We start from the raw sequence: 8,513 nt of genomic DNA on the forward strand, positions 1-8,513 counted from the left end.
AGCAGCTTTTATTACAGAACTTTGTTTAATGAGTAGCGACTCTTGAGTAATTCTAGGATATATTTTGGAGAAGTTGGTTATGCTGTACGTCAGTTGTTGCAGTACATCATATCTTCGCGCTACTGCAGATGTCTCTCCTCACACACTTGCAACTCCCATCTATCGGTGTTTACTATAACTTACATAGTTTCGCATCCTCCAACCATGCGAAGAACGATGTTTGCACGTACTTACTTACAAATGGCTTTTAAGGAACCCACAGTTTAATTGCCGTCCTTACATAAGTCCGCCATCAGTCCCTATCCTGAACAGGATTTTTTTTTCTCTCCATGAAGTCGGGAGGGGAACATCCCTATGCACCGCGACCTGAGGTCTATTGTGCGCCCCTGGGATGAGTTGTAGCCCAACGACCACACCTAACCCATAACACTCTAACGACCAGTCCCGACATCCCTCTAAGTCCGTGTAGCATTCCACCCCAACAGCCCCCCCCCACATTCCTCCTCAAGCGGTCTGAGGTGTACGCCACCCCTCCCGTCTGGCCAACGGTCTGCGGTGTAGCCCACCCCTCCCGTCAGGAAGGGAGTGGGTTCCGCTGCTGGGTCACCAACTACCATGCCTGTGCAAGATTAATCCAGTCTCTATCATCATATCCCACCTCCCTCAAATCCATTTTTTATATTATCCTCCCATCTACGTCTCGGCCTCCCCAAAGGTATTTTTCCCTCCAGTCTCCAAACTAACACACTATATTCATTTCTGGATTCGCCCATACGTGCTATATGCCCTGCCCATCTCAAAAGTCTGGATTTAATGTTCCTAATTATGTCAGATGAAGGATACAATGTGTGCAGTTCTGGGTTGTGTAACTTTCTCCATTCTCCTGTAACTTCAGCCCTCTTAGCCCCAAATATTTTCCTAAGTACTTATTCTCAAACACCCTTAATCACTATTCCTCAGTCAAAGTGAGAGTCCAAGTTTCACAGCCATACAGAACAACCGGTAACATAACCGTTTGCACGTAGTAACACAAAATAAATTTCTACATGAACACATTGTTATCCAGTTATCATTACTGACAGGTAAAATATAATAGGCCGATTAATAATATTTTTGTTACATTTTTATATTTCAGAAAAATATTATTTTTTAAATAATTTATTAATTTTTTCCCCATATTTTGTACGATTTTTTTTAAATCTCAATCTGTCCATTCCACCACATTCCGGTATTCTCAAAGGCAAGTGAAATCTCCAAATTTCCTTTCAGAATAAATGAAATCTTAGAGACTGTGAATTCAAGAAGCCAAAACGAAAACTGGTTTCTATTCCACTTTTGCTCATTCTTTTGAATATAGGGAAAGTACTTCAAGTGTTGCCCTGTCTAATTTTAGAATTGGAAATTGATTTTTAAATGGGATTCAACTACCAATATTGCTGCTCTTGCATGAGTTTTTCACCTTACTAAACAATATTGGGCGGCCGGTAGAGCAGCTGGCTACGGACTGGAAGGTCCGGGGTTCGATCCCGGGTGGTGACAGGATTTTTTCTCGTTGCCAAACTTTCAGAACGGCCCCGTGGTTCACTCAGCCTCCTATAAAATTGAGTATCGGGTCTTTCCCGGGGGTAAAAGGCGGCCAGAGCGTGGTGCCGACCACACCACCTGATTCTAGTGCCGAGGTCATGGAAAGCATGGGGCTCTACCTCCATGCCCCCAAGTGCTTTCATGGCATGTTACGGGGATACCTTTACCTTTACTAAACAATATTAAGTGGACAGAAGGTGTAATCTCTTGCCAAAAAATATAGAAAAGTTACTTGTGTTACTTATTTCTTCAGGGAATATATCTGCACATCCGCTACCATGATATATTTTGGAGCCGTTAGTGTACTCTACAAAATGTCCGTCTGTATATACCTATCATCAATATAGATTTACAATGATATGACATGCCTGTTAAGGATTCAAAACATCTACAAATATTTTTCCATGGCCTTTGCAGAGCTAGATGCATCTTCAGATGCGTTTGTTAATTTTCCTTGGCATTCTTGGCATCACAGTGAGCTATCAGATTTGGATTTAAAACGACAAGAAGAAGCATGCAACTTGCTTCTACCCCACTTCACAAGGAGAGATGGTGAAAGAAGAGTTACTTTTTCCGATTCGTCGAAACTATTCTTCCTTTTTTTTTTTAAATGAGATCGCTCATTTCTATCAAACTGAATAAAATGCACCTCACGTTATGATTTAGGCGGGGATAACAGATCAACTGCCTATAGGCCTATTGTATTTTTTCAATATTCGGTGAATCAGGTACCTACATATGATTAACGAGTGGTTGCTTCCTGAACTCCAGAGGAAAGATATATCTGACATTGTGTGGCTTCAACAAGAAACGGTACGAGCTCATTTCTCCATGAGTGTGAAAATGCGTCTTAACGAACTTTTTTGGTGATAGATGGATTTGTCGAGGATCCTAGAACTCTCTTTCATCTTTGACATGGCCACCACGAAGCCCAGATATCACCATACCAGATAATTCTCTTTGGCGAATCATGTCCTAAAAAAAAAAAAACGCTACGTTTCAAACGCCGAGTTGAAGAATGCTGTGAGCAATGCCTTCACGACTGTTACCTCAGAAATGCTATGGGAAATAATCAAATAGACCAGGAGACGCATCCATCTATGAAGAGACCATGGAAGAGTATATGTTCATGTTTTGTATTTGTAATAGGCAAGTAAAATCATTTCAAATCTATATTGATGTTAAGGATATAGGCTACGGACTTTTCATCCACTCTATAGATAAAATGGTGGTTTGTTAAGTTGTTGCAGATTTCTTGGAAGAGCATTTGAAGGGTTCAGAACCATAGTGGACCAAGCGCCATTTACTAAAACCGTAGAAAACAAGGGTTAAAATGAAGTTATTACCATAATTCAGTGGAAACATATAGCAATATAAAGTATACATATTAAAACTACATGATATATCAATCTTCATTAAACTATGGTACTCACTTAACTTTAACCCTTGCTTTTTCAGTTTTTAATAAATGGCGCTTGGCCCATTTAGGTAAACGCATTGCAAATAGTTTAATGTTTTCACCATTGCGATAAGAACTTTAGTTGACTGAGCCACTCATACATTTCTGTCAAGACTACCAATATTTGTGGTCCAGCGGATATTGTGATAGCCTATCAGTTGGATGTATAGTTCACGAGTTCGAATCTTGCCTCTCGCGAAGGAATGTAAAGGGCGATAAAGTCCATAGCATAACTTCTGCGTATAGGGAAGTATATCCAAACTTATGTCGTAGAGCTGTAGCGCGTAAAATATTCAGCAAAATTAGGCGATGTTTATCCTTCAATTGTCCAGTACAGTACAGTGTAGGCTACAGTACTATGGGTGTGTTGGATCTTCAATGAAGTCAACAGCTGGTTGAGTGGAAGAGAAGGCCTTACGGCCTTAACTCTGCCAGCTAAAATAAATCATTATTATTATTATTATTATTATTATTATTATTATTATAAGGAAGGGTGTGTCAGACATTGTTTAGGTTTACTCTTATTGGTGACATTCAAAGAGTCTGTAAAGTAGTCAGTTATTAGACAGAGCTAACGCAACATTACAATACAAAACATAATTGGTTCAATTAAAAAAAAAAAAGAAAGTTGACTCTAATATCTTGAAAATTATTTAATGTACAAACAATACATTACATGTATTAGATGTCCCCTTCGATGTAATTTAACTTGTAATTGTCGGTTTGTGTATAATTAAAATATTTCACACGCTATCGGAGGTGAAAGAGTTAAGTGGGCCACTCTGTATATATATAAACCGAACACAAAAAATATATATAATAAGTATAAAAATAGTAGGTACAAGACACAGCTTATTACTACAAGGCATTTTATAACTGAGATTTTGTATGTTATAAATAGAGACAAGAATTTCATGCAAATGCATGTTTTATAGGAAAATAGGACATAGCTCAAACTTGGTACCCATCCATTTCATTACTTTCCGGTTCCAAATATGTGTACTTTTTCAGTGCATATTTGCATGTTTTGGTCTTTTTGGGGATAAAAACATGCATAATGCATATTTAAGCAATTTTTAGCTTAATAATGCATATAATATACATCATATTCAGTTTAAATGCACGTTTTAATGTTTTGAGCGGACACCATAGTTTCTCGATTTTTATGTCCCTTATTTTAGCTTCAGGAATCAGGATTGACGAAGACGGAAGTTCACCTGGACTTAAGTTCACTTTTACAACACTTACCGACGACCCTCTGCAGACTGCGTGTCATAAATGGATTTATTACGTTGGATATTTTGAGAATAGTAGAGAGAAAATATAGAAAGTTCAGGGAAACTACCGACAAATAATTTATGCCAAAAGCACCCTCTTTTAGGGAGGTTGTAAATACTCTCTCTCTCTCTCTCTCTTCCTTTTCCATTACCAGAAGCAATTCAGATTCTTCTAAAATTGGAATCATTCGCTAAACTCGTAAGTGGTTAATGTGATTGTCTATTCTGTTTGCGTGTGTTAATGTGGTTCTAATATGCCTCCAGTTAAAGGTTCCAAAAGTGTACTCTTTGCACAGTGGATTAAAGGAAAAGATTTTATTAGATCAGATGGGGATATCGTATTCTGCGATTGTTGCAGTAAAAAGGTAGGGACTGCTGTTCTGTTTCCGAATATTTTCTACGACAGTTTTCTTTGCAAAACATTACAAAACTTCTTTAAAACAAACTGGACAGGGTCATAAAAGCGAACCCGGACTACGGATTCTTTTGTTCAATCAAGAAGGTTATTTGTGGTGAAAACTTGAATGAAGAATTTGACCTGACACTGTCACAAATATGTTCATTTAAGTTTGCATCCATAACGTCTTGCGATGTGGAGAGATCATTCTTTGCCTGTAAAAACATAATATTGCCTGACAAGCACAGGTACCTCACAGAAACCAATTTAGAAATGATGTTAGTCGTTAACTGCGCAAAAAAAAGTGAAGTGAAATAAGAAATTTGGAACAAAAATGAAAGTACATATAATGTATTTTGGATTTTTAGAGTGCATGAAATTCTCGTCTCTAGTTATAAAATAAGTGTCATTTCAGTAACAGCTACAGGGACATCATTTTATTTTTACTTCAATTTTTATTGTACCTGAATTTTTGAATGTACTTCACTCCCACTCCTTCTACTAATGAAGTTCTAACTATCCTCCACGCAGAATCAAGGCCGCATATAGTAAACAGCACTGATTGAGTGAGTATAGTACTTTCCAGAAATACGTTCGCGTTTTCCAGTGACGAAAGAGCTTTCAATATTGAATCATATTTTCGCAAAGGTACTGTCCGTTTGCCTACGTCGCATCCCGATTTCCCCCACCTGCTTCTGCTCGCACCTATGAAAAAGCTGGACCGTCTTAGCTCTTTTCTGAAAACATTAATTTCTGTTAGGAATTGGACGTTTACGTAATATTATACAGCTGTTTAAACTAACTTAAATAAAAGGGCCTCGTTAAATAATGAACTGTCACATAATTTGCCCCCTTTCTACGATCCTGCGGCATAACCACTTGGACGGACAGTAGATGGCATGTCTGAGTAATTTTATCTGTGCGGGTCGGGCAGAAGTGAAGATTGACTTTACAGTACGTAAGGTACTCTTTTATAGAGTAGGTATAGAATTATTTCAAAATGAGTTACTAGTACGAAGGACGAAACTGGCAATTGGAATTAGATGCAATAGTCTATAGTGCGATAATATGCACAAAAGAACTGAAGCCTGTATCGAAATGAACGGCCACCATTTTCAAAAATGTGTTTAAATATCCATTTTATGATTATTTTTCAATTTAACTTCATTCTCTATATTGTACGCTAATGTGCTGTAGACAGTATAATATACATTGCGTAATGAATATGTTCGCATGGATAACTCAGTTCGTGAGTAAAAACACTTATTCTTAATACAGTACTGCATTTTGATTAAATAAAAACCTAATGAAAATTATCGAACTCAAAATCGCGGTATTTTCTAGTTTACGTAAATGGATGAACTACTTTTCTTCCCTCCTATACCTAGTAAAGTGATTTGTTTGTGTTTTACGCCAGTATCATCGAACTACAGTCGTGGAAGGGGGTAGCAAACGGTGTTTCCGGTTCTCTAGAGGTATAGCCAGGTTAATATTAAAAATGTTAGTAAAAATAAAATGATTTCCCTGTACGTATTAAAACAACGGCCACATTCAGCACAACACATCGAAGAGTTGTTATCGCTATGTCATCGATTGCATGACGCTGAACAGAGAGGTAGATGGTAAGCTTATCGCCTCAAACGCCATCTAGTAAGCAAATAAGTTATTACTAGGACGTGAGATAGGATAAATTTGATCCAGAGGCCCTAATTTAGACTTGGAGGTCTTTAACGTGCCAGAAGACCCGACACGGAACACACCACTTTAAGTCCCTCTCGGATGACTTGCGCTCCTGATTTTTGCGTCCTAAAAAATCTATCAACCCCAACCGAATTTGAACCCGCAAATTTTGGTTTAGAGGAGAGCGCTTTACCTCTAGACCACTGAGGGCAACTTGTTAACGAATCGTCACTCTAACAATAGGCTATTTCTATTTTGAATTTCCGCTTGTTCTAGACAACAGGTTCAGCCACTAGGGACGCTGCATGCAGCTTGTCTCCAAAGTCCGTCGATAAAACAGGTGTTCGACAGCGACATCTAGAGACCACAGTCTAATATATACAGTCACGAACCTCAATATGAAATAAATATGCATCCATAAATAGTTGCTAACCACTAGGATCGCTACTATCGCCTCATTACAGACAATGCGAAATAATACTTTGCACAGTCTATTGTTCCTAGCAACCTCATCAATTCAAGCTTCGTGACTATATATACTAGACTGTGTAGAGACCTTACTTGTCTCTTTACTTAACATGTAACTAGAAAAAGATGGCTGCCTTCTCCTTAAAAATCTTTGGTGATACCTATGTTTATTGAATGCGCGAAGAAGACTTCTTGAGTTGACGTGATTACTGAGTAATACACCTTTTAAACCTTTTTTTGAATGATGATCTGATATGATTAAAATGAACATAATAAAAATATGGTGCACAATCCCGCCAGACCTTTACCTTTTCTTTCAATAGAACCAAAGCGGGAATAAGTGAAGAATTAAGTTTACCATTGACCAATCACAATAATCACGATTACAAATCAGATTTTAAAAGCGATGGAAAGGATGACGTCCGATTCCTCATCGCTGCTTTTACGCGTGTTCAGCAGACGATTGATCATCGATATGTTCTTCTGAATGTGACCATCATTTGAAGCTAATACATTGTTGCAAAATCCTTAACGCAATTTATTACATAAAGGCGCGTTTATACTCGCATAACAATGTTGGAAACATACTAGCAGCAAATCTTATCAATGTTAATTTCCTGCAACAAGGTGAAATTTCTAAAATCCAGAATTTTTGAGCTAGAGAGCTGAAATTCCTACTGAATATGCATATCAATATCATAATCACACATTGTAAATGTCAGTCTTTGCTCATACACTTTAAAAAATTGAACTTATTTATTTTTTTAAATAAAAATCCTATTTATAAAAGAATTACTATTTTTAAAAAAATCTATTTTTTTCTTAAAAGTAACACTGCATATTGTGCAATGGAGCATTAGTAATGCCCTATTCTAATTTGTTCATTTGTAAAAAATGAAATATAATTTTTTCAATGTTCAAACATTAATAAAAAAATGCTGCTTTCCATATATTTCTCTAACAATAAAACTATACTGAATACAGCCAATAAAATGCTCCATTTCACACAAGAAATATTAATGAATGAGTATGTCAAGTTTCATTACTCTAGCTTCAACTGCTGAGAAATAAAATTAATACTTGTGGTTATTATTGGAGAAAAATTCGCTTCGACGTCGGGTATCAAACTCGGGGCGTCGGTTCTACGCACTGGGCGCTCTAACTACTGAGCTACGCCGAGGCTTAATCCGCAGCACCGGGTAGAATTCTTCTTCTTGGGTATTTTTCCTCTGTAGCCTTACTCCATGTTCGACATATGTGTTGACATATGTGTTTTGTGATAATTAAATTTAAAGTTTTGGTTAGACATAACTCGTAACTCGTACATTAAGATACTTACCTACCTTTCGGAGAAAAATTTCCAATTTTTATCCAAATTTAAACTGTTTTTTTCTTCGTGATTACTTGACACATAATTAAGAATTTTCACACAAGATAAACCCCTCAGATACTTTTGGTAGGACAGAGGGCAATTTTTTAAGCGAAAACTAAAATTTGTTCGTTTTAATCGTTGGCCTACAGTTTTTTATGTTGGAACAAAATTTCTTTCACTCTGTTACTCCTAAAAGGATAGAATAAGCTGTGAAAACAGTTTTTCCCTATCTTATCATATTAAGGCCCAGTTTCTTCAACCTTTGTTAAAATGCAC

The sequence above is a fragment of the Periplaneta americana genome, chromosome 2 (assembly GCF_040183065.1).
Source record: "Periplaneta americana isolate PAMFEO1 chromosome 2, P.americana_PAMFEO1_priV1, whole genome shotgun sequence".
Lineage (NCBI taxonomy): Eukaryota > Metazoa > Arthropoda > Insecta > Blattodea > Blattidae > Periplaneta > Periplaneta americana.